This window comes from Lissotriton vulgaris, chromosome 3_1 (assembly GCF_964263255.1).
Source record: "Lissotriton vulgaris chromosome 3_1, aLisVul1.2, whole genome shotgun sequence".
Classification (NCBI taxonomy): domain Eukaryota; kingdom Metazoa; phylum Chordata; class Amphibia; order Caudata; family Salamandridae; genus Lissotriton; species Lissotriton vulgaris.
The window spans coordinates 671,542,253-671,569,519 of record NC_141689.1 but is presented as its reverse complement, the minus strand read 5'-3'; the positions used below and the strand labels follow the sequence as shown (position 1 = coordinate 671,569,519).

General features: G+C 46.6%; 1 protein-coding gene across 2 annotated transcripts in view; it reads right to left on the bottom strand.

Annotated features, from left to right (window-relative positions):
* Positions 1–27,005, bottom strand: part of MACIR (macrophage immunometabolism regulator) — a 107,494-nt gene extending 80,489 nt beyond the window's left edge. For both annotated transcript variants that reach the window (XM_086960995.1, XM_086960996.1), the window contains exon 1: positions 26,870–27,005. The gene's annotated coding sequence lies outside the window, so the exon portion shown is untranslated. The remainder of the gene's footprint in view (positions 1–26,869) is intronic.
* Positions 27,006–27,267: the final 262 nt, after the last annotated feature.

The following is a 27,267-nucleotide window of genomic DNA, read 5'->3' as shown; positions in this document are numbered from 1 at the left end:
CACAATATTGCCAGAACGTGGAAGGGAGGGGTCGAACTGCGGCACACTGATGGGGAATCAGACATGGATGGGTGTATGAAAGCAGGGGATGCCCTGGTAAATGGACTAAAATATGGGGCTTCTTGAACGAGAGTAGAGATTGTATTTGTACTTCATTTAATGATGCCCCTCTGTTATGGTGGAGAATGAGATACTGTAAGCGTTTATTTTGTTACATGGGACGATGATACAATTGACTTGCTTTTGACCCAATGTATTGAGTTAGTTTGAATGATTCTTCTATTTTTCCAGTAATTATTCTACGGTTAGAGGCTGTACCTGTTTTGTTTGGATCAATTTATGTTTATTTTTTCCTTTTCAATAAAAATATTTTTAAAAACTTAACAGGATGCAGACACAAGACCCACCTAAGAAGAAATTGAAAGAGCAACTGAAAATGGAAGAAGAATGACATAAAAGGAGGGAAGGCACAAAACATGCACCTTGTAATTCAACCGAGAGGGGAAACTTAACTTTGACAGACAGGCAAACGATATCCAATTTAAAACGAAAACAAAAATGCTGTTAGACCAACAAAAAAAAAACGGATTAGGTACGGTCTTCCTAATTGAAGGTGAAATTACGTAGGCTTTCATCAAAGTGATGAAACAGCACCACTCTAATAGAAGAAGGAAACGCAAAGGGGAAGTATGGGGAGTTTTCCTGACACTGAATCCCAATAAAGCTAAGGAGAATACCTCGACAAAAACACAATACCGCTTAATCACACTGTCATTATGTTAAGACCTGAATCAACAAATATACGAGGAGGTGGAAATTGTGCTTGTGAAATACCGAAAACGACATAAAGGACAAGGCCAGACAGCTAACAGTCTCATTCCATAAAGCCGTTTTCAGATTGCAAACAAAACCACTTTCACAGCTGGAAAACCACTTTAACATGACAAGTAGCGCAACACTATGGAAGAAGCATCACTAGCCCTTATGTTTGAAACAAGTGCAGGTCAAACAGATTGAGCAACCAACCAACTGCCTTTATCAATACTGCTGCCAAGATTTTCATTAAAAAATATATATACATTAGGGGGCGTGGCTTGCCTGAACAAGATGGCTGACACACTTTGAGTGCACTCCCAGCCATCCCTATAATCCTCCATCATCCATGCAACTGTGTGCTGCTCAGCAACAGCGAGACCTTTGCAGTGGTCGCGGGGGATCAGCCAGATGGGGCTGGTGGTGTCCGACCATCATGAGAAAGCTTATGGAGGACCTGACAGCCTGGGGACTTGAGGCAGAGACCAAAAGAGACACTTGCACCTTCCCCCAAGATGCCAATGCGGGGGAATGCCGGGGCAGAATGAGCACTGCTGCGCTGCCCCACGCCCCAGTGAGAGCCAAGTGAGCTAAGTGGAGGAGGGCCGCCTCGTCGCCGAGGCAACTGGAGCATGGGCCCGCCCGGGAGCTGCTAGGTTCATCTGAAGAGGCCTTATATTGCCCCCTCAGCAGGCGAGTGGCAGGGAGGGCAATTGGGCTGGGAGGGTGTGGCATCTCACGAGCTAGTAGAGAGCCCTGACAGGGCCTTGGCAGCCTGACAGCCTAGCCTGGCCCAGAGGGATGATGTATGGTATCAGAGGCATTTGCGAGTTGCCCCTTTCGTGTGGAGGCCCAACAGGGCAGTAGTGCGTGTGAGGACAGCCTGGGAGTGGAACTGCTCCCCTGCTTAGCGGACAGCGAGGAGAGTGGTGAGAGTGACAAAATAAGCAGCAAATCTGATGGGCTTGTCGCTTGGGGGGTGGGGGGACATTATGACCGTCCCGATGTACTAACCGCCCTGGCGACATTCAGTGGGAAGAGGAACGAACATTGATGGATCACCCTAATCGAGGTGATGTCACAAATCCCTCCCATTCCCCGCTTCTCCTGTCTGGTCGATCTCACCTGTCCCGGCGTTTGCTCTGCAAAGTCTGGATCCGACTGTGAAATCTTACCCAGAGGCGGGCGCAGAGATTGGTTACCTGCAGCACTGACTGGAATTTTATTTGTGGTGGTGGGGTGGGGGGCCTCGAGCTTTTTGTGAATACTGCCACCGGTTGGTAGTCTGGAACCGGTCTCATATAGCCAACACTGTCACTCCTCGCCAGGCGCTTTTACAACGTATCAGCATAAGGGCGCGCTAATAGCCCCTTGTGGGTGGGGGAAAGAAAATGTTCTTCTGATATTGCTACTACCTGTGGTGGGAGTGACATTGAGGAGTTGTATGCGGCCCTCCACTGACTACAGGCCTCACTCACACACATGCTTTGGGACCTACAGCCTTTGTGGACAATTGGAACAACCTGGAAGGAACCCCCAGCTGCTTGTGCCATCCCTCTTTGTAGGTGGAAGCATGCCGGGCAATAGCAGCCTCTGATGTACCACTCAAATCTCACCTCCAAGACTCCAACCAGAGCTCACCACACCCTACGGGGAAGGACATAGTCTTGACGGTACACACCCAAACCAAGATGGATAGATATACCTCTCCTCCCAGCATGAACACAGGTCCTCCAGGAGCGGTCCCCTCACAACAATCCATCAGCACCAGCAAACCATACTGATGTGTTACAGGCCATCCAAGCCTCCTGAGAGGCGGTTGAAACCAAGATAGGAGAAGTAAAAGTGGATGTCACATGTATAAGCCATGATTTACGTAACATGGCCCACAGTCACCGAAGCGGAGGAGAGGATTTCCTCTGTAGAGGTCAATGTAACCTCCCTCAAGGCAATATAACAAAAACTTCTGTCCATCACTGCCACGCTAGAGAAAAGGACTGAGGACACGGAAAATAGATTGATGCTCAACAATTTGTAATGTATGGGCTGCCCAGAAGTATATCAGAATTGTGAGACTGGCTGAAATCAAGGCTACCTAAGGACCCCTTACCTTAGTTTGTAATAGAGAGGGTGCGTAGATTACTGGACCAGCACCCCCCCCCCCCTTCCTCTGGATGGGGGCACCCACTGATTTCCAGATCTCAAATATCATGATTGTAGATGATATTCTCCTGTGAGAACTGCACAGCTGTTTCACAACCTTTTCAAGCACCCCCCATTATGGTTTTTCCAGACTACACCGAGTAACCCAATGGTTTTCCTTTGATTAAGTGAAACAAAAACTCAGGACCCTGAAATATATGCTTCTGCTCCATTCAAAACTCAGGGCGACTCATGATTGCCGCTCCCACTGCTTTGACACCCCAGAGGCAGCGTGGTATTGGGCAGCCGAAAAAACAGCCTGGCACAGCACTATTGTCAACCCTGGGACCTCCCAAACATCAAGGGCCTCAACACGAACCAAACCTCAGATATCTATACAATGCCGGTGCACTAGATCTCGCAGGGCGCAAGGGCGTTCTATGAGTTCTCCTGACTCATCCGACGTGGAGGAAGGTTGAGACCAGGAAGTAGAGTCTAGTAATGATTTGCTGACAAGCAAGCCTATGACCCAAGAAGGCCACTCATAAGTCATATATCGATAAGCCACGCTGGTGCGCTATACACAGAACCGCATAACTCAACTTGGGGATATCTGGAAAGGGAGTCATGTTACTTCCTTCCAGGATATTCAGACACAATTTGCCCTCTCTAAGACACAATTTCATTAATATCTACAAATTAGACGAGCTCTTTCTAGGTACAGAGATCCCCTGAACTCACTCCCGGTACATAACCTGTTGAAAGCCCAGCTACTAATGGGTCCAGCTGGTCATCCATATTTACTGCACACAGATTAATAATGCCCCCTGGCGTACTCATTCCCCAGAGATGAAATTGAGAAGCCTGGACTGATGCCTGGACTGATGCCCCTAAAGGAAAAGTGGACTGGCAACTAGCCCGCATGACTCCCCAAAAGATCGCAACATTCTCCCCCTACAGGCTGATCCAGGTGCACTATGGTCACTGCACACATATAACCCTCAGAAGCTGTGGCAAGCAAATGATCGATCTCTACCCGTTTCCACTGCCCTAGCTCAGATGCAGACTTTTCACATGACAAGGTCATGCTCTCCAGCCCCCACGTACTGGGAAAATATAACCTCTGCCCTCTCCTGGGTTTTGAGATTCACACTTACGCTGACAGCCTGCTAGGCATACTGGACAACCTAGGTAATACTAGGGGGGAAGTTGACTCATTGGAATGGGCACGATAGTGGGCAAAAGAGACACTGCCCGCAGATGGAAACTACTCATGAGGAAAAGGTTATATATATTATGAACATGAGTGCAGACATTTATTTTTTTAATCCACCTGACTTTGTAGAACATTGTCTGAGGAATTTTCCATGTACGTCCAGACATTGTACATTCTTTTATTTTTTTCTCCATGCCTTTGGAAAAGTACTGAGTCGTTGCTAGAATAATTACACTTTGTTAACCATTTCTGCTTCTCTGAGATGGAAAGCCTCACTGGTCTTTTTCCATTCAATTTGCAATTAGCATTGGCTTGTGATCACTTATCTTGAACATGTAGTGTGGTTAGTTATTCTTTTTGTATGTATAACTGGAAAGTAATTTCCAATAGATTAAGGAAGGGAGTGAAGTCTGTAGGCAGACTTGTTTGAAGTATAGTATAAATATGAAAGGAGAATTATTTTTAGTTTTTCATTACTTTCACGGAACAGGTTTTTTTTCCTTGCTGGTTTTGCATCCGCTTAAGCTTGAATAAACTGATCTTTTTTACCTCTGACTCCCTGTACTCCTTTGAAGTTAAAGTGGACAAGAGGTGCGTTTCTTACCCACCACACCAACAGTCACTGAGTGGAAGAAAAGAATAGACCAACGTGCCACACTGGAAGAACTTTTTTGCATGGGACTGCCCTTGCAAATGTGAGCACATATGGGGGAAATGGGTAGAGTAATGTTTAATGTATTAGACTTTTGATGGAACATTGGTTCTAAAACCCTTTTGAAATCAGGCACAATGTGTTAGTCTCAGATCTATTCAGTAGTCCCCCCCCCCCATGTGAGTTATAACTGGGTCCAGAAATGGGAATAGTGAGTACTAGAGCAGATCAATGAATTATAGAATGGTACTAAAAAGTTAGGATATGAATGCTGTAGATAACCAACAAAAACATGTTTTAGGTGTATATTTACTCCCATTCATAATTTTATAAAAGTTTGTTTTGCAATTAATGAATGGTCAATAGTGTTGAATGTTCGCCTGAGACAAAATGATTCTTACTTTTTGTACTTCGAGTAAATGGAGTAGAGAGCAACAGAAACACACTGTATATTAAGGTAGGTCCAGCCTTTCTTGTGTTTAAAGGCCCCATCCCTTTTCACCTGCAAAAAAAGCTGAATGCACCTAACCTCTGAATTGACTGACCGTGCCAAACAAAACGGTACAGTTATGAAGCATAATGGTGCACACTGTTCAAAGGAACACTCAGTCAGGGAAATTCAGAACCAAGAAGGATCAGGCCAGGATGTAACGTTACAATGAGGCTTAATTTAACTAGAAAAAAAAATGGAACAAGCCCAAAAATGAGTATTCTCCCAAGGATAGAAGAACCCGAAATTAGCAGGTTCCTAAACAGCCCTGAATAGCTTTCACTTTCCCATGTGTTTGCAAACTACAAAAAGGTGGTATTTGATAGTAAGCAAGCCCCCCACCCATTTGCACCTATTTTGGCAGTAACTGAAAAAACTGAAGTAATTCACACGAATATCGCAACGCAAGATGTGCGGGTAAAATAGCATCAACAACCGCATTGTGTCCAAATGAAACACTCAGTCATGCACTCAGTTAACAAAACAAGTACTGGCAAAGCCAACATATCTGGCCTTAATGAGTGGATATATCCAAACACCATTTGATTAAGCTTGTATTTTCATATGTTAGATCATTAAAGCAGACTTGCTCGGTTCGTCGGTAGTGGTAATGGCTTTGCTAGATGTCGTTGTAATGCAGTGTTAATGGTGGTGGTGGGGTGGCCGTAATTGTATTAGTAGGTGATCATGATTATGGGGATGTGTTTATGATGGTAGTAGTTGTGGTAATGCTGTCAGTAGTAGTTCTGATGGTAAGGGTGGTGATAATTGTGGGGGTGGTAATTGCTGTGCTAATGGTAATAGATATTGTAGTGATATCGCGACTAATTGAGGTAGTGATGACGATTATTGTAATGGTGGTACTTGCGGTAATGGAGGTGGTGACTTATGGTTAGAATGAACTAAAATGAAGTAGCGGTTTAAAAAAAAAAAAAATCATGTGGCCATCAGAAAGTTAAACTCGCATTCCATTACAAACAAAAACATTTAGTAAAAAAGCATACTGCAGAACAAAAAATGTCAAAACAATTGTTTTCTGTATACATTTTATGTGTGAGATTAAGAAATGAATGTGTGTATGTTTCAATTGTAAAACAGTCACTAAAGCTCTAAGTAGAAGCTGTGGAGAGAAGCATTCATGCTTAGTCCAGAAGGAGTGTTAAGCAACTTGTTTTAGCAGATCTAATCATGTAGTTTAAAAGAAAAAGAACTACAAAGTGTATTTATAAAAATATGTCTATTTATTACACAACACTCACTAACACATTGGTTTATCCCCTACCCGGAGAGATCAACACAAATACACACAATACTTCAATTGTAAACAGGTAAGTAAGCACAATACACAGTGGTCTCCAGGGGGAGACCAAACCATATACTAAGAAGGCGAACTGTAATCAAAGTCAGGACTTGGACCAGGAGACTCAGGAAAGCTGTAGAGACCAGTAACCATGCAAGGTAAGTAACCTGGGAGTGTGGCTATACCACACCCCAAAGGATTTATATGAGGGGAACGATCCTAAGGCGTTGGCAGGACTCAGATCAGCGGTGGGTTTTTGGAAATCGTTACCGCTGGCCCCTATAGGCAGAGTCGCACTGGCGAAGATGATAATGGTCCCCAGACTCCTATACCATTTCACTAACCTCCCCGTAATTCCACCGCGCTCGTTTTTTAAGGAGTTAGATAGCCTGCTCATCAAGCTCATATGGGGTTGGGGGCGGAACCGGGTTGCATTGTCAATGCTCTATCTACCCACAACTGGTAGATAGAGCGTTGACAATGCTGCGACATGTAATGTGTGCGCGTGGACCAATCACCCCAATCATGGTTGGACAGTACAATACCTCTACATGGCATCTGTGACTGGGGAATTGTTTGTTAAATGTACCCTTTGTAACATTGCACCACTGCACGAATCTAACAATGTTGTAACGAATGCTAAAACCCAATAAAAATATTCAAAAAAAAAAAAAAACATGCAAGGTAAGTACCCAAGAGCCCCAAGGATACAGTGTGAAGAGTGGAAACACAGCCGCATACTCAATACAACTCAACAGGAAAGTCTTGGTTGCAGTTTTGAAGGAGGACCCTTCACAGTGGACCTTAAAGAAACCCAGTGTAAGATGGAAGGTTGGAGAGTCACCCCACCCGTGGATACCCCATGAACCAGGATACCTACACCAGGGAAGCCGGGTGCATAGGTGTGAGTAATGCGGAAACCGCTGTAAAATCACAATGGAGGACTTCAGAAAAGCTGGCGAAGACTGTGCAAGAATCAGGTGGAATCCAAAAGTGGATTCTTGAAGAGAAGACACTGCAAGCAGAGGGGACAGAGTCTATGCCACTCGGAGGTGACCAGGCGGCCCGGAAGAGCAATGACCACCGCTGACAGAAGATGCAGGATTGATGACAGTGACCTTCTCGCTGCAGTGGTGAGGACCAGGTGACGCTGCGGAAGACCAGGAGCCGGTCCTGAGCTGCCCCATGTGAGAAGTCGAGAGCTATGGGGTCAGAGTCTGGCGGCAACACCAACAAGACTTGGCAGCAGCAGCAACAAACTTGGTATACGATAAAGAAGCAACGTTGGGACCAGTAAGAACCAAGGGACTAACCAATTGCAGGAGTCTCAGAGCAGGCTCCAAGCAAGCAGGGGAGCCCACTGAATCCAAAGAAGACCCTCAAGAGGACCCACAGGTCGAACTCACAGGAGTCGCAAGAGGACCTCGAGCAGCTCACCAAAGATGCAGGTTCATGCTGCAGAGGATGAAGTGAGGATGAAGATCTTGGCAGGAAGAGATGCTGGAGCTTTTTGTAGCCTGAATATCTATGGAGTACAGAGCCAACACACCTAGGCAAGGGAAAGTCGACACTGTGCACAGGATTTCTGTTCCAGTGGTTCCAACGAGGGATACTGGCTTCAAGCTTGCTGAGAGGACAGGTCAGGCCTCAAGGGAGTTGCAGAACCACCACCTGTATTTTTGAGCATTTTGAAGTCCGTGGGACATCAGGGGCAGCAAACTGGCAACTTTATGTGGTGTCTGCAGACGGAGGTGTCATATGGCCGTTAGGGTCATTGTCGACATTGCTAAGTTAGCATGAGCTCTGCTGCCATGATGCTGCTTTTGCGCATGTTACTACATGACTTTATTTTGCAAGACTGTCTGTGCCTTTCACATGAGAACTATCTGCTTTCTGTGTTCTCAACTTTTTCCTGTAAGTTCAGTCTGAACACTGAGTACAAGGTCGATAAACAATGACCCTTGTTATTCTGTTCCATTCAGTCCCTAGCAGTTAGACAAAACATGCTACACAGCTGCAGCTGCTGGAGAATCGTGCTTTGGTACTGTGGGGATGCATGTGCGTTTAACACACACTTGGAAAAAGGACCTTTTCACGGAGAAGAGCTATGCAGTTCCTATGATGTAATGCTATTATTTAGGCACTAAGGTATGGGGTCTGCTGACAAAGCCCAGAGATCTTCTTTTATATAATAAAACGTTACCTGTCCATGGGGAGGGGGTTAGGCCTTATAGTCCTTTATCCACTGTCAGTTTACCATGATATCCCCTTTTGTAATCTATGAACTTGCTACAATGCTACCTGTTTTAGGTCTATGCGTTTTGCTGCGGGTAGTGGCATTCTAGAGCACTATAGTTAAAATAAACATTTTGAACTGTAACAGTGACTCGGCCTATTCTTATTGTGGACTAGTATGGGTGAGAGAACGAAAAGGTATGTCTTGTTCCCACGATTCCTGAGAGAGTCAGGAGTGTTGTGTTCTGTGTTGTCTAATCATTTGTAGATTCATGATTTTGTAGGAGAACGAATGAGACACTACAGCCAGACGGTTTTGGGATTGTCAGTACTGAGGCGGTAGGAAGGCTTAGCCCCTATACACCGAAGTCCTGTTTTCCTGCGCATAGTTCTGTGTGTGTGCAGAATCCCAGCAACAGAGGGGAGTGACTCCATAACTCCAAGGGCGATTACTTTGGGTGTCCTTGATGCCCACAGGCCTGGAGAGGTACCTGGAAGAAGACGACGAAGCACATGCGTTTTAAAAGCAGAACAGAACAGAGCATCCTCCTTTGAAGCACACGTTCCACAACAATTAACGCACGTGCGTTTTAAAAGCATGCCTTGTAAAAGCCCCTGCGATGTAAGGGGCAGCGTAATATTGGCCTGCGTCGGAACGTCGCTTGCGTTGTAACGTTTGCAATGTGAACGCATGCGATGTAACGCATGCGCTGTGATGGGTGTTCCCCTGTGGTACTTGCCAAGCATATCAAAAGCATGAATGCACGATGGAAGCTGGAATTCAGGGGTACCATGTAGAAAATAGCTATGATGCCATTAAGCAAAGCAAAGGTGCTGACTGACAATTATGATAAAAGGGATGATTACATCCCACAATATGAGAAGGAAAAGTACTGTGAAGAACATTTACTTTTTCATGTAGCCCTTGGAGTCCGAAAACAAGGCATCTATTCATGACTATGGCCTACTCACAACATTTGAAGGGAAGTCCTTCGAGTAGACTGAAGAGATTTCGGTGATTACGAGCATAGTTTTTATATACCAACATCGCTCAGGATGGGCCGTAGCAGTGATTACGCTGATTTTTTAGTGGAAGGAACGTGCTATAATCGGGTTTAAGAAACACCTCACTGTGTTTAAGAATGACCTGTGTTTACAGATATAAGAGGCAATGAGCTGCACTTTTGCCCAAGAGGTAGCAAATATTTAAGTTACACTTTCTAGAAAAATGGGAGTATGGAAAGGCTAATCCATTCAAACGCCACGTTAAATCGTGGCATAGATTTGCAGAAGACACTTTCCTGATTTGGCGCGGCACCATTATCAGTTTATTAAACTTTCATGGGTAGTTGAGCTAATGGACTGCAAATGTGAGATTCACAAGGTCATTAACAAATGAGAGAAACTTTTCTGAATGTATGGTTTCATGCTGACAACGGGAAGAGATGAGCATATATTCAAAACTCACAGATGGGAACACTCTTTCACACTTTTTTTTTTTAAACCTTTATTTGGAGACAAGCAAAAGACAGCAGTGGTACATTCATAATCCACACAAATAGTGAGAGACAGTGCAATGTGGCAATATGATCAAAATGTCCGGGCTTCATGTCAAGGCACAATACAAAGCAGACAGTAATGGAAAAGACACATAACATCTGTAAACTTGCATCGCGGTTCGCATCCGCTCAAAGCAGTAAGTGATGGCAGGGGCATAAATCTGTAGCACACAGACCGTAAGGCAGGGAGACAACCATCGGCCCAGTGGACGACCAACCACCATGTACCATGTGGTCAGAGGAGGGCCCCCCCCAACCACCAACAGGAGAGTAGCCGCTGGCCCATCTCACCTCACACAATGTCACCACAGCATGACAAACATAAGTAGCACAGCAACAGAAGAACGAGAAGACCCCAGTCATACCGGGGCATGGAATCCGGCATGTGCCTGCGCGACTCAGCAAACCTCGCGCCGTTTAACCCACCCCAACCCGGTCTTCACTGTCAGAATCAGAGTCCTGCACCGCCCTAGTGAGGAGGTACACCTGCAACGGGCTCCAAAAATCCTTAGGCCTACATCGCACGGGCATCAGCTCCGCATACACATTGTATTGGTCCTGACAATAAATGATATCACGTAACCAGTCCTTGAACTGCGGGACCCTGCCTCGCCCCCAACAGCAAGCCACTCTCCGTTTGGCCAACAATAAGGCCACATCCACAAATCTACGGTGGAGGGCAGGTACCCCCTTAATATACCCCAACAGGAGAACCATGGGGTCGAACAACACCCCATCCTCCGTCATAATCTGCAGAGCAGCATGGACCTGCACCCAGTACTCCAGAACGGCCGCACACTCCCATGCCAAGTGCAGGAAATCGGCGCCTACTGCCCGGCACCGGGTACATCTATCGTCCTCCGACAATCGAAACCGAAGTTTCCTGGCTGGGGTGTAATAAAACCTCTGTATGAATTTGTAGTGTATAATTTTCAAACGGCAACTGGAGGAGATATTAGCAGTAACACCACAACAGTACTGCCACTGTTCGTCAGAGATAGTGATGCCCAGTTCAGCGTCCCATTGCTCCCGCACCCGACTAGCCGGGGTAGCACGCTGCCGTCTAATGGCACCATATAGCTTCGAAACGAGATGTCGCCCATCGGAGACTAGTAGTACGTGAAGTGGCAAGGTCACATCCGGCTCCTTAGGGAAATCCGGCAATAAGGTACGCAGGCCCTGTCGCAGGCGGACATAATAGAACAGCTCCAAGGGGGAGCAGATCACTTCACCAAAAAACTGTTCCCGGGTACGGAAGGTGCCCTCGTGAAAAAGGCCTCCCCAAGTAAGTACCCCAAGACGCTTGCACAGACGCTGAAATCCTGTCTCCTGTAATAGGGACAGGGCAGGATGATACGCAAGGGGTAGTGCAGGTGAGTAGAGAAATGAAAGATCCATCAAACGCGCTACACGCTGCCAAGCATCCACCGTGCACGTCACCGTTGTCTGGTGGGTGTCCACATCGCCCACATTGCCCAGTACCATACCTTCTAACGGGAGAGGATGGGCGACCCATTGTTCAGCCGCAATTTGTGGCATAAACGGCGTGGGACGCATCCAGTGGTATGCATAGTGTGTCTGAGCACTTAGATAGTAAAGTTCAAAATCAGGAACATCAAATCCGCCATCGACATAGGGCAACGTTAAAGTGGCCCACGCTACTCTCGGTTGTTTACCCCCCCAGAACAAACGAATGAGCTCTGAACGGAGACGTTTAAAAAAATAAGCGCCAGGGTGATATGGGATATTCTGAAAAAGATACAGAAAACGGGGCAAGACCACCATTTTAATCAAGGACGCCCTACCCGCCATAGACAAAGGCAAAGACATCCATCTCGTAATGTGATCCGCCAGTTTAGTGATAGCTACGCCATAGTTAAGCCTAATAGTCTCCTCTCTGACCAAAGAGACCACAATACCAAGGTATCGCAGCTCCGAGTCACACCATTCCAAAGGGTAGTCCAACGGAAATCGATGAACCGCCGCAGTGAGCGGAAAGAATTGGGACTTCTGCCAATTGATATGTATCCCAGAGACCCCTCCAAAAGCAACTAGCTCTCGCAGAAGCGCATTAAGATTAGTCTGCGGATCCTTAACATAAAGTGTGACATCATCCGCGTACAAAGAGATACCCACTTGACGTTGGAAACAATTAAACGCACTCTGTTGGTGCAGTTGGCGGAACACTCTTTCACACTTTGCCGGTAGTCAGCTCAGATCACTTAAGGACACTCTTCCTTATGGGCAGTTTCTGCACCCATAAGGAGAAACATTTCAGTAACCGTGAGGTCATATGTGGGGAACTGAAAAATAAAAGGTCACCCGAAGAAGAAAGTGAAAGCTGCTTTGAAAAGAGCATGGTTCACACCTCACTAAACCCTACAAAACAATCCCCCTGACTTGTGCCCCCTCCCCTGTGCTTAAAGCACACTCAACAGAAAGAATTTTTAATTTGAACACTAAACATGTATTGCAACTTAGATCCAGAATTGGATGCATGCCTCAAGGTGCCCCTCTAGTGCAGCACTATGAAACCATGGGACATATAGAGGGGGACATACTGTCCTGTTTTGAAGCTACATTGGGCGGCAGGAGTGGCAGGACTGAAACTTTGCTGCTAGGGACTGAAGCAAGATATTTTAAGAAATTCAACTTGTCTATTGATGGTTTAAACGAACATGAGGAGCTGTGGTCACTGATTAAAAGCTGTGTATGGGTGCAACATCCATAAGTGGGAATGAGATGTCTCATCTGCGTCTCAGGAATTGGAAGATTCGAGGCCTGGCCAATCCCCAGAAGGTTAGGCCGTAGTTCATTCCTAGACAGACACAGATAACATAGCCCTCCTCCAGGAGGGACACCTGGCGGATGGGAGGGGCTTCCACTTTCCTTCCAAACGGTGCAGACATAAAGCGCTTAGAGCATACTCTTTCCATGATAGGGGCACAGAGATAAGATGCAGTCTTCCCTTTGAGTTACTCAACAAATGTAATGACCCACAGGTGAGATTTAATCTGCTTCAGGTGATGATTTTCGAGAGGCTCACTGCGCTCTGAAATACCTAGCGACAATGCTGACTTTCTTGAGCAGAACTGGCTCAGGTGCGCATCGCAGGCCCCACGCATGGGACCGTGGGGTAGGGACTTCAATCTGGTCCTCAACAGACAAGCGGACCGCTCACATCCAAACCCGATTGGATCACAAGGACGCATCGGCACCAGCTGCTATTACGGCAGCTGGGGGCTAGGTACATATATGGCCCGTGAGACCCCTAGAAGACAGGGAGGGGCTCTTACATATCCACTGTACATGCAACCTGGCCACGACTGGGCCATAGGCCGAGTACACAGGCGGCATGCACACAGCTGAAGCACCTTCCTTCCTCGCATGACACACACGATCAGACCATGCCCCAGTCAAACTCGCTTCGGAATTACAGACTCATCGGGCCTTCACCTGGTACCTATCCCGGATGTCCCTTCTTGATAATGCCGTCAGGGAGGAAGTGTGGACCAGAATGCGGCACTTCTTCCGGGTGAATGAGGACTCATACTCTGTAGGCACTTCCTGGGAAGCCTTAGCTGCGTGGTGCATGCATTTGTAAACATAACACAGCACTGCGTGCCCAGCTTGCCAGACTTGAATCAGAACTTCAGGTCCTCGCAAGCCATCTATCGCAGTGCCCCACTGCACATGGCCTAACCCAGGGCACAAGTCCTAAAAAAAGAATTGCGGGGTGGGGGGGGAGTAGGACGCTGTCACCGGAAGTGAAGTCACAACACAGGAAGTGACGTCACAAAAGGTGGCTTACACCATCGGGCTCATTGCCTCCCCTCGCTCACCCCTTAGATGTGATTGCATCTGAGAAGCCAGCGCGTGAGCAGCGTGCTGTGAGCTCCGAGTGAAGTCCAGCTGTTTGGCTGGGGGAACGGCGTCCACCCGCTGGTACCCCGACTCGAGCCCTGGTCTAAACAGATTGCACACTAAAGTAGACATATTCATCACGCTCACAGACCAGAATCAGAAACACCTTCACAAATATTCTAGGGCCTAGGGCTTTAAGTGGGTTTTTTGAAGGGTGCCTTGAAACGGGTCTAACTCGGCTCGGTTTTGTGCCCCGGCACAGGCAGTCCGTATTTTTCCAGACTGCAATGACAGCAGGCACATGGATGTGCGCTGCTCAAGTCTCACTAGTGGAGAAGTTACTGAATGACGTCATGCCACTAGGTGAGCGTTGTTGGGGAAGGGAAATCCGTTAAAGAGAGTCATTTTCTCTTTGGATTTCACTTCTCTTTTTGAAACTCTGGAGCAGTAACATTGTCGAGGTGTCACCAGGGCTTTAAGTGAAGCTTTTTCAATATTATATACAAGCCATAGTTGTTGCAAACATTTATCCTGTACAACTAACAACCATTGACAAAGCCAATAGTCCTGACTTGTTGAAGGTATGATGTTTCTGGTTGTATCATTTATAGGGATACAATGATAGAAACAGCAAAATACAAGTTGTGCTGCACACTATGGTAAGCAAAGAGTTTTAGGTTACGTGTTTTTAAGCCATGCCCTTAAATTTATTTTATCTATTTAATTTATCCATTTGTAAAGTGCCTGGTTACACCACCGGTGTGCCCATGCGCTAAAAACAGACTCTCAGTGAGGTAGCGGAGAACTATTAGAAGGTATGCCGAGGCATGTGACAATAGTACTTGTGGATCAAAGTTAGTTTAACAATGGGAACAGCCATGTCTTTTTTCGCAGGGTTCCGCTCTTAGATCCACCTATGCCCTGCTTTTAGATCTTAGGTTCCGTGCCGGCATATAGGATGTTATCATGGATTGAATATAGAGCGGACCTTTTTGTCTACATGATTCTGTGACAGTAGCACATTGCATTCAACGTCATTCTCTTCTCCACAGGCAGCCAGTGCAAGTCTTCGCTGCAGTTGCTCTTTTTGGGAGGTTCAAAACTAGGTGAGCTGCTGCGTTTTGTATTGATTGGAGCTTGGTCAGACCTTTTTTGGACGCAGCCAGATACAGAATATTACCATTGCCCATCTGGGAGATGACAAGTGCATGCACTATTGTCTTCCTCGCATTGGTGGGTAATAGGTCAAGGAGGAGTTTTCTTAAGACTTTAAGGGTTCCGAAGCATTTCCCCGCCATTTTCTGGATTTCACTTTCAAACGTCAGTTTTGAGTCAAACCAGACCCGAGGCTTTTTACTTTTGGGGTACATTGGCCACGCCCCTTTGAGAGACACCCCAGTTTTTCACTCCACTTTAAGTCCTGCTAGGGCCCATGGTGAGGCTGAGCGACCAACTGGGCCCTGGCAGCCCTACTGCGCGACCATTGGACAGCTCAGAACCATTTGTAAAGCACTTCTCTGCTTTATATGTCGCTGACACCAGCACTCCCTCATGAGAATACAAAGCATACTTCAACCGTGTTGCCATGGCATGGCTTGAGGTCCCACATAGGCAATTCCTGGATAGCCCTCTTACTTTGGAAGAGATCACTGCAGTGATCTCAGGACTCCCGACTTGCAAGGCAGCTGGTAGCGATGGATTCCCCGTGGAGTTCTATAAAGCATAACCAGCAGCCCCCCCTTAACTACTGAGTATATAATGAGGTGCTAGAAAAAGACACACTTCCTCCCTCATTCAGGAGTCACACTTATTATTTTATTAAAAACCGCCGAGCCTGCAACACAATGCAACGCCTACCGCCTTCTGTCTCTTATAAATGTTGACCGCAAAGATCCTTGCCTTGGTCTTGGCAAAACAGCTTTTGCTCAATCAGCACGATCTCATCCTTACAGACCATACAGGATTTACTCCAGGCAGATCCACCTCACGAGACCTCCCGACTGAATTTGCCATGCTCCCCCAGCTAAACCTGAAAGTAAATGCTGTGGCAGTCTTCCCCGATGCCACAGAGGCATTTGACTCTCTGGAGTGCCCGTTCCATGTTGTCGCCCTCACTAGGATAAGCTTCCCTGCCAGCTATGTTCCCCGGGTAAAGATCCTATACACCTGCCCAACTGCTAAGGTATGACTAAAAGGCTTACTCTCTGACCCAATGCCACTAGGCACGGGCACTCAGCAGGGCTGCCCCCTCTCCCCACTACTTTAAACTATTGCCTCGAAATCCATGGCATATGCACTGCAACAGCTACTTGCACATCACAGCCTAAACTTCTCCCCAAAACATGTCCTCATATCATTGATGATATGCGATGATGTCACTTTATACCTTCATGACATGGATGGTAACCACAGACGGACCAGTTAACAGGGATCTCATGTTGTGCACAGCGCTGTCAAGCATTACCATGAATTTGAATAAATCAATTTTAGCTCTGTGCCCTGGCTGTTTTACTAAATAAAACCTATTGTATGGTAATGGCTAAAACATAGGACAAGACGGATAGATGGCTGATTTTGCCTCTTTCGCTGATGGGGTGTCTTGCCTTGATGAAATTGGTTATCGTACCTTGGCTGCGGTACATGTTTTACAATGTCCCCATGTGCCTGAACAAGCACTTTTTCACAGCACTGTGCTCACACGAGTTCTTTGGCATAGACAGACAAACACCAATGAATTCGCTGGGAAATACATTGCCCTATGAATGGGGCGTTTTTTTTACAGAGATTTATATAGCGCAAACATGACCCGAATTGGGTATCAGAGCCCTTTACATGGGCACCAGTTGCATTACACGAGGACACATTCATTTTTGCTAGGCACAGAGAGATTGAGTGATTTGCCCAGAACCACAGGATGTTCAGCGTCATTGCAGAGATTCGAGCTCAACTGCCTTAGCCATTAGGCCATCTCCTCTCCCCAAGTTGCGGCGCTAGATTACAACCTCTATTGTAATTGCCCACAGGCTCACTTTGCCCATTACTGACTGCACTACACATAGCACATGTAGCGAAAGAACATGACAGTGCTTTACCACACCCTCTGCGGATGTGCGGACGCACTGAAATCAGCACAGTGCTGTGTACCCAAAGAGCATTGGACAATATTTGCCTCAGGTTGAAACTCCTTTTGCTCGATAGCCCAGCGCAGCCACTCACTTATCTGTTAGTTCAGTTTACCCAGGAACAGCTGCCCTTCCTTCGGCTCAGAAGATCTGCAATGCGCATGACAGGAGAGGTCTATCCTGACGGGCTACTTTGTAGACTATGCCTCCACTGCAGCTACCGTGGAGTGCACTGCACTGGATCGGTTTACAGATCTCAGATGGAAAGCATTCTGCAAAAAGGACAATCCTGAGTTCTCATAGGCACTCTGGAGGTGTGTGGCTCAGGTAGCAATCACTATCTGTCCATCCTTCAAAACACCCAGTGACCGCCGTGCACACCATCATGCATGCCGACGCCCCGGAGCCACAGTGGCTCATTGGGTCAAACCCGGCTGGGAGTCGGCTATTGGGGGACACTATTAGGGACAAACTAGGACACTATCCCCACACTTAAGCTACGCCTCATACATTTTATTATTCTTACACCACCTCTCTCTACTGTTTGCATCTTGACCTTGCTAAATCTTAGCGCGTCCAGACTCCGATACCTGAGGTGTGGAGCACTGGGTGCAGACTTCATACACTCAGCCTGGCACTGCCCGACCATACAAGACTACTGGATCACGTTCCTATATCTCTTTCGAAGATGGTTGATCTACCCTTGGAACCCTCACCCAAACTTGAGCTTTTGTGTTGAATATCCGGCATCCAGAGCAGCATACAACGCTTAGTGACTCTTTTGGCTAAGTGAAGGGTGGCATGCACTTGGGGAAGGTATAAAACCCCCAATGTCAGAAAATGGTTGCTAGACATGGGTCACTGTCAAGAAGAATTGGAGCTCTACTACTCTACCATGACACAAACCAGCAGATTGACGGGACATCTGGGGCCCTTTACAATCCTACTTGGCAAACACCAATACACTGACTGATGATAGGCGGAGCACGAGCATTTGCCTGGGTTAAACATGGAGGCAGACATGAATGTTCTTTTCTGGTGGAACTGAGCCTGCCCACCACTGTGCATGTGATATGTTAGGAGGCTGCGGGGTTGACCATGGTGACAAAGCTGATGTACTCGACTGAGGGACTGTTTGGAGCTATCCAGTTCCATCTGGTTTGCAAATGTACTTTGCCATGTTACACTATTCTTTCAGTGCTCTGTTACTACTGTGATTGTGTAGATTTGCGGTCATCCGCATGTGCCTTATCACTGCATACTAGGCAATGTTATGCTGTTTTTATGTTGACCTCCAAATAAAACTAAGAATAATAAAAAAAAAAATGTTTTAGACACCAGAATCATTGTGTTCTATTCAATCGTATTATTTTTTGTTTAAGGGTCATGTTTGTTGCAATTAATTGGTTGGACGAGGATTCTCAGAACAGAATGGGAGGCAGAGGAGATGGATACACCTTTTGTGAGGTATTGATGATTCAATTGTATGGTTTGGCTTAAGTTAAGAGCCAAGACTTGCCCCTGTCCCACTTTGCAGGTGGGCATCTCCATCCCCTCCCCTCTTTCTCCTTTGTCGAGAACGAGAGCTCCTTATATTTCTGCTCATAGACCCACCTTCTAGAGCAAGTACATTTCTCCTTTTCTTGATTGGAACCTTCAATTGGTCTGATTGCAATTTTATATTTGCCAACACATGCTTCTTCTGAACCTTAGCTTAGCATTACCGAGTTTCCCTTTATTGGAACAGAAACTAATCTCACTTTGCTTAGGCTATCTTTAATAACATGTACTTGCGTTTGCCGATTTGAAATGCCTGGATTATATTTGTACATGCTGTATTCAGGTTACTACTGATTTATGCTTAACCGATTTGCTTTTAGATTGTAACTTAACACATTTCTTAATAAATCTTCATGGTTTGCAAAGTTTCCCTTCTCAGTTATTCTTGTGGGGAAAATTCTGCTGCACTATCATTGATATATTGCTGCATTTTCGATTTTAGCCTCAGTTTGACATAAAAGTCCATCCCATTGGACACAGAAGAGATTTGAGTTTGCACAGTTAGTACAATGCAAACACGATCCTTATATTTCCCGCTACCACTTTTGCACTGCTAAGGAAAAGCTAAAGAGGCTTGGAGGCTGCTGCCGGTGGGAGAGCAGGGGATCTACTGGGAGGACTGATGCCTGGGATGGCCTGTGAGCTGCCTGCCTGCCTGATCCAGATCTATGGCTATGAAAGTGCTGGGGTGACCACAGAGTGATCTGGGGAGATTGGTGTTACCTGAACACCAACACCCTGGAGCAGTCTCAGAATTTCCTGATCTGTAGGTCGAAACTGTCTGGCAGGGATTGAAAGCACCAGAGAATGTGCCATACCGTACTTTCCTTAAACTGTTCCAAGGCGGAATAAGCTTTTTTTGCCGATCTGACCCGAGCCATCAAAAGGAATATTCATTAGGGAGGCCTTTGCATGTCCTGAGAAATCTATAGAGCACATCCACTTTCCAGACAATCAGTAGTAACAAGGCCAGCACAATTCATATATATGGCTGCATCCCGACCATTTTGAATGGGTTGAGCCAAGGAAGCCACAAGTTCTTCCAGGACTGCTGGCAAGATCTTGCTGGCCATGCCGCGGAGTGTGCGAATGTATCACCCCAGGAAACAAACAGCACTGGCTGACCACAAGGCTAGGCTAGACGAGGAGAACAGTTGTTTTTTAAACGCCATGATATTCTAGGCTCCCTGTCTTGGGGATGGGGAAACATAGGAAATGAATAGGACGCGGTGTGAGGAAATCAAGGTCCCCAGGAGCCGGTCTATGGTCACAGGCAGGGACAAACAGGACCTGGCAGTCATGCCCATTAAGGTGTCAATAAGGGCTTCATAGAACACAAGCAAAGCCTCGGATGGGGCTGGCCCAGGTTGCAAAATCGCATTAAGTACATTTGTCTTGACTTCAACTTGAGGTAGTTCTAGGCCCAGGACCTCAACTGCTCGCCGGATTACCACAGCAAAAAAAGAGCTCCCTTTCGCTGGGGGCCAAAAAGGCAAATTCACCCTTGAGTCAGGGGACGTACCGAGCCCACTGGCCTCCTGCAAGTCCATGGAAAGACTTGTTTGAAAGCACCGAAAAAAGGAACTGACATTGGTGCACAGGGGTTGTGTGTATATGTGGCTCTGCCCCGTGACTTGTAAGGCAGAACAAAGCCTACCTGGAGCCACATGGCGCCACCTGGAAGCGGGCAGGAGCACTGCTAACGAAAGATTCTGCATCCAGTCTGGTACCTGGGGAATATTCTAAAGTACGAATCTGCGGTTAGTAGTATCCATCAAAATAATCAAGTTTTAACACCTCAAAAAAAGCATGAAAGGCATGCAAAGTCATCAAAGGAACTACAGCAAGAAGACTATATGTAAGTACTAAGATAATGTAAATTACTTTATGTTCTTTTGATTCTAAGCCACATTGATCGCGTAATTCTGTGAAATGTAAATATGTAACATTCTCAATTATTATATATAATGTTGCAGTTCCTTCTGCACAGTGCTTTAACAGGAAGGAAAAGGTGTGTGTGGATGGGGGGGGGGGGTGTGGAGATTATAAAAAGGTGAGGCCAAAAGAAGCACAACTAGGAAGCCTTTGCAACAGGTGTGGCCAATATATTTAAATGGTTTGGTTTACATGTGAACTAAAATCATCTGCTTCACATAGTGCTGCTTGACCAGTAGGTTGATGACTCTCTGAAGAGCTGTTATTAAAACCAGACATATCGCACAAATGTGTCTAAAACATGCCCAAACTGTTTGCTTCCAAATGCTTCCTAGCAGTATCAGAACTGACATTGGCAAAGCCAATAAGTTTCACCAAAGCAACCTACTGGCTTTGTCAATGTTTGAAGCCATGTTGCACACCAGCTGTGCAGCATGTGAAATGAAAGGAAAAGAACATTTGTAAAACGCGGTAGCTACCCTGAGGCGTCCTAGCGCTGCAGACAAATGCGGGCAAGGAGGCTGCTGGGGTCTATAAGGGTTTATTGAAAAGCTGAGTTTTTAGGAGTTTGCGGAAGGGCAGCAGGTTAGGCACTGCCCGCAGGTGGAGGAGAAGAGAGTCTCGAAGTTAAAATAAAACAACACTATGAGGCGCCCTCTTCACTCCTCAGTCTACATCGTTTGACTACAACCGGTACTTAGGCCTTGCAAATAGCCCAATGAGGTGGCTAGGAAGTGCAGTTCCTTTGGTTATTATGAGACGTGTAAATTCACTCACGTGGTTTCAAAAAAGCTATTGCGTTTAAACATCTACTACACCCTCTCAGTAACTAATTGTAATGAGATGTGTTTTAAAATTATAACTCAAAAGTTCTACACATAGGCTCTTAAAAATTGGTGGCTAGTGAAACATGCTGATGCTAAGTGAATGTAAACACAGATTCCAGTTTGTGCAGCTACCGCTCCTCAAACAAGATTGCCATGTCCTAGATTTTGATTCATTGATGTGGACATTAACCCATGAATTAGGAGAGCTGTTCCCTGGGTAGTGCTGCATACCTTATCATCATGGAAAACACTTAATGTAAGGAGTAGACTCCAAAAGTGAAGTATCAGAAAAGAGGACGGGTTCACCAAACCACGCCCATAATGGAAGGCTTTGCACACTATTTATTTATTTATTATGCAATTTGTATCGCGCAAACTAAACCCGAAGGTGTCAAGGCGCCTATCAAAAAAGATCAAAAATGCAGAGCACCACTACAGGTACGCGCGTACAAAGAGGTGGGTCTTCAGGGCAGATCTAAAAGATTGTAAAGTGGGGAGAGACCTTAATTCAAGAGGGAGAGCATTCCACCACTTTGGGGCCAGATTGGAAAAAGCTTTACCCCCCCATCTGGTTTTCCGGATACGCGGAACAGAGAGAAGAAGTCTGTTTGAGGAGCGAAGGTTCCTGCCAGGATTGTAATGGGACAAAATAGATCCAATGCCAGTAGGGCTATTTTTAGCTAAAGCCTTGTAGACCATACACATGGTCTTAAAAAGAATACGGTCCTCAACAGGAAGCCAATGAAGCTGCTTCCGGGCAGAGGTACGTCGGGGTAGATCCAGAACGAATCTGGCTGCTGCGTTCTGGACCACCTGCAAGCGCTGTAGCTGACTTTTATTCAGTCCAGCATACAGCGCATTGCAATAGTCCAGACGAGAGCCCAGGAGGGCAGCGGCAAGTTGCTTTCTTGCCTGCAAAGAGAGGTAGTACCTGATTTTCCTTAGTATATGGATGATACCCCAACAGGTCGATACAGTCCTGTTGACCTGTTGGCACATACTAAGGATAGGATCGATCATAACCCCAAGGTTTTAGGCTGAGGAAGTAGGATCAGGACAGGCACCCAGTGAATCCGGCCTCAAAATGGACACCGCATAAAGGCAATCCCAATGTTAATATGCATTCTAGACCTAAGGGAGTCTGGTATATTGAGTAAAGAGACTGTGATTGGTTGCTCTTTTTGTAACCAAATGCAACCTGCCCAATCGCAGAAGCCATAAACAACGTGCATGAGGTGGGAGAGAAGACTGCAACAATCAGGGTGTCGAGGGGTGGGAAGAGGACTCTGGAAGGGAGAACAAAACAAGTACCCCACTCGGAGTGTGCAGAGGAAGGTCCCCAATAAACATATTATTCATTACTTGGTCCATGCTCCATCAAAGGAACAAACACAAAGAAGAAGTGTAACAGGAAGCTGCTGACCAAGAAGAAGCAAGGAAATGAGAGTGACAATGAAGAAAAAGAAATGTAAGTAACTAAGCCAACATAAGATCTCTCCAGTGAGAGCCTGTGCGACGTCTCAGGCAAGACCTAAAAATGAGCAACAATGTTTTGCTGTGAATACCTAGAATTGAAACCATGAGTGTGAATAAAACATTACTACTGTATGTAGAAGAGGTGTTGGTCTTCTGAGTGTCTCACTCACTCCAGTATTCCCCTTCACACCAATTTCCTTTGTTGTCTCGCGCACAGACACTTAAAATTATCTAGGGGGCAGATGTATCATCCGTTTTTTTGTCGCAAACGCTGCAATTCGCAAAAAAGCAGCGTTTGCGACAAAAAAAACGGCAAATGCGATGTATGCAGAAAATCACATCACAAAATTAAGGAATCACAAAACGTGCAATTCCTTCATTTTGCGTAAGCATTTAAGGAATCGCAAATTGCGATTCCTTAAATGCTATGCATCAAGCATTCTATTTTTGCGATATACCATTAAGAAATAGGAAATTTCACCAGCACCGCTATTTATTTCACATGTGTACGAGAATACGCGCAGCGGACACGCCGCTGGCGTGCCAAAGGCAAGCTCGTCTGCGCCCGTCCGCATGGCACCCAGGACTCTGGCCGTTTGAAAACATATCAATCCAAATCTCTCTCCTACTCTACGGAAGCCTTATTAAAGATGAGAAACGGTGAGAGTTACTGCTCCTGTGCTATCTTTCCCTCTAAGAGTGGGCATGAATATTCACAATATACTTGCACTTCTTGTGGGACATACAGAGCTAACTCCAGGCTGTCCAGTCACTCATCAGTATCCAGTGGGCTTACCCACGGGGTGTCATCTGGTCCCAGCATTGAGACCTGAGGTTTCTCAAAATGTTCTAATCTCTCTCCCCTACTGGTTGCACAATATCTCTTGAGAACTCATGCAGGATCACCATGGAATGCTTGCCCACCAGCAGTTTTCCATATGGCAGCTAACATTATAGCACAGCCTCTCTGTAAACTCATGATTAATGTGATCCTAACTGGATCCTATCTGATTAGCTGGAAGCAAGACATTAGGCCTCTCCTAAAAAAACTAATCTAGACTCAGGGGACTGTAAGAATTATTGTCCCATATCCTTACTTCCAGTCCCTGAAAAGATCCTGGAGTTGCATCCCAACAACCAGCTGATTGAAATTGCAGAACAGCAATTGTGGCTTAATGACTCCCAGTTCGGATTCAGGAAACACCAAGTGATGGAAATTTCCCTAATATCTGCCACTGACTATATCAGGTGTACTGTGGAGGAAGGACAGGGGGTGATGCTGATACTCCTGGATATGCCTGCAGCATTTGACACCATCTCACCTAAGCTGCTGCTGGACAGACTCCAGGATCTTGGCATCTCATAAAGCACTAGCTCTCCTGTCCTCATTCTTGACAGGACGATCTCAAAGGGTAAAACTACAGCACTTTCACAGATTCCTTTGTCTACCTCGATGAGCCCCACACTTTCCAACCTTTATGTGGCACCTCTAGCAACCGTGATTCACTCCTCTGGATTGGAGGTAGTCTTGTACGCAGATGACATGCAGATCATGGTTTCAATCCCCAAGGGCTCTTGCATGACTGAAGTGGCAGAGTGGGTGTCTGGTAACTTCTTGAAGCGTAATGGGGGTGGGGGGAAATCAGACAGAAGTTATGATATTCGGATCAGGGGCATCAAAGTGGAACAGCAAGTGCTGGACCCAGTCCTTAGGGTGCTGGCCCAAGTCCTTAGGATGCTGCCCAGCCCAGAGCAAGAAGGTTGATAATCTTGGAATTCTGAAGGACACTGAACTTAACTTTAATGTCCAAACGAATCATACTGTCTCCACGTGTACCTGGATCATAAGGATGCGCAATAAAATCTTCCCTTTCATCCAACGGCCAGCACGTATACAGGTAGCTCTGCCATGGTAATGTCCAGACTCGACAACTGCAACTCACTATACCTGGACGCCAATAAGAACACGCAGTGTAAACTCCAGGTGGTGCAAAATGCATTGGCCAGACTTGTTCTGGACATTCCCAAAAGACAATCTGCCAGGAAGGCATTAGAATCACTGCACTGGCTTCTCATCAATAAACACATTCACTTTAAGTCACTCTGCATGGTACACAAGTCACTCTATGTGACCTGTCAATATTAACCCCTTGCGTGCTCCCGTCGGCTGACGGGAGCACTACCTCGCTAGTGCTGCCGTCGGCCATGGGCCGACGCGGCCCTAATTTGCGGAAGTGCCGCACTGCAGCGAAATCGCGGCCGCGGCAAAGGGGTTAAAAACTAGGTTTAGCTGGCACTCCCCCAGCAGACCCCTCAGATCATCGTTCCAACTGCGTCTGGTGGTACCAAGAACCAAAAAGAGGAAATGGGGTGACAGAGCATTCTCCGTGGCCGCAAATAAACTGGAATTCCCTTCCCCTTGCCTTAAGGGCCAATACCCCTTCTTCCACCATTCAGAAAGGCTCTTAAGACATGGCTTTTTTTCCTATCTAGATTTCTATCTGGGGCAGTTTTGATTGTCACTTTCCTTCTGGAACGCTGGTCTTCAGCGCCTTGACGCCGTAGTGTGATTGCTGTGCTTTACAAATTTCAATTCAAAAGAGCAGCATCCTTGCTGCTCAGCCCATTCTCTCCAACTAACATTCACACCAACCAAGGCACTCCTCAATATTTGGTACACGTGTACACACACACGCTGAGCAGCACAGAACTGAGAACTATGGAGACCATGTATAGCAACAACAATCACAAGCCACATCGACCTGCAGTTGAAACTGTACACTATATCCACAGTTGACTCGAGCACAAAGCGCTCTTACGTCATTTGACTTACAAAGCGCAATATAAACGTACAATTTAATAACATATCAATAGTTTGGTCCACTGCAGGCAGTAGGGAGGCTGGCACTGCAGAGAGCATCGTGTCACTGCTCTGCGCCTCGTGGGCAGGGAGCCTCCCGATGACGCTCCAGTGTAATCTGTTTTGCAACATCATCGCCGTTCCTGCTGGAGCTGCACCCTCACCTGTCAGCGGCCACAGGGAAGGTGGGGACTAATGCGGAAGGAGGAAGAAACGTGCGGGCACCACCCTCACCACGGGCAACCTTGGGGTAACCTGTGCCCTGAATAACACATACATCCTTTTAAAGGGCGGGCGTGGGCACTCTGTATTTAAAGCACAAAACTACATTCATAAAAAAACACAACAGCTGACGTAAAAAAAAGCCACAAACATCGGAATAAAAACACAAATCACGCGGCTGTTACGCAGAAATGTAGCGCACCGCCCTGTTGCTAGGCACCACGCGTGGATTTGGAGAAAAATAAACGCTTTATTTTTTTTTAGTTGCTTCCATTCAAAATATGTTTAAGAAAATAACCTGGAGAGAGGCGTCAGAATTAGCGGTTTGAAATCGAGAGGGGACACGGTGCGTGAGAGGATTACCATTTCCTATTTTAATCCGAGTTGCTGGGTAAGGGAAAGGGAGGGGATTCAATCAGTTTCTGTATAAAGCCGCTGTGCACTGGGTGATGGAGCTGTAGCCCCAGAGGGAGACTCCATGTGTTTGTGAGAACCCCTCCCTCATGGCTAACGTTACCAGCTCAGCAGCGAGGACCCGGCATCGCGCATCATCATAAAACAGGAGAGAAGCAGTTTTGCACCAGCCACCCACCTACCTCTAGTCCACGCCGGCTCGTGTAGCTCCTGGGCAGGATAACGACCAGCATCCAGCCCCAAGCGCTGCCGCATACGACCGGGAAAACGAGGCTGCACAGACGGAGAGAAAGCTCTGGCAGAGGGGACCCCGGCGAGGAGAAAGAAGCAGCAGCAGCAGGGATTAGAGGAAGAAGACGGCATCAGCCAACACACCCAAGCCCCGCCTCAAATCCCTCCTCCCAGCCCTGTCGCGGAGGAGAGAAAGCGATTGAAAATGCGCATGGGCACATGCTCTCCCAGCGGGCCAGGGCGAAGGATGGTCTCACTGGTCCATTTCCAGTGCAAACGAAGCATGTATGAAATAGGACGAAGGAGGGATCCAGTGGGTCGAGATCTAAAACTCCTACCTGACTCTTTC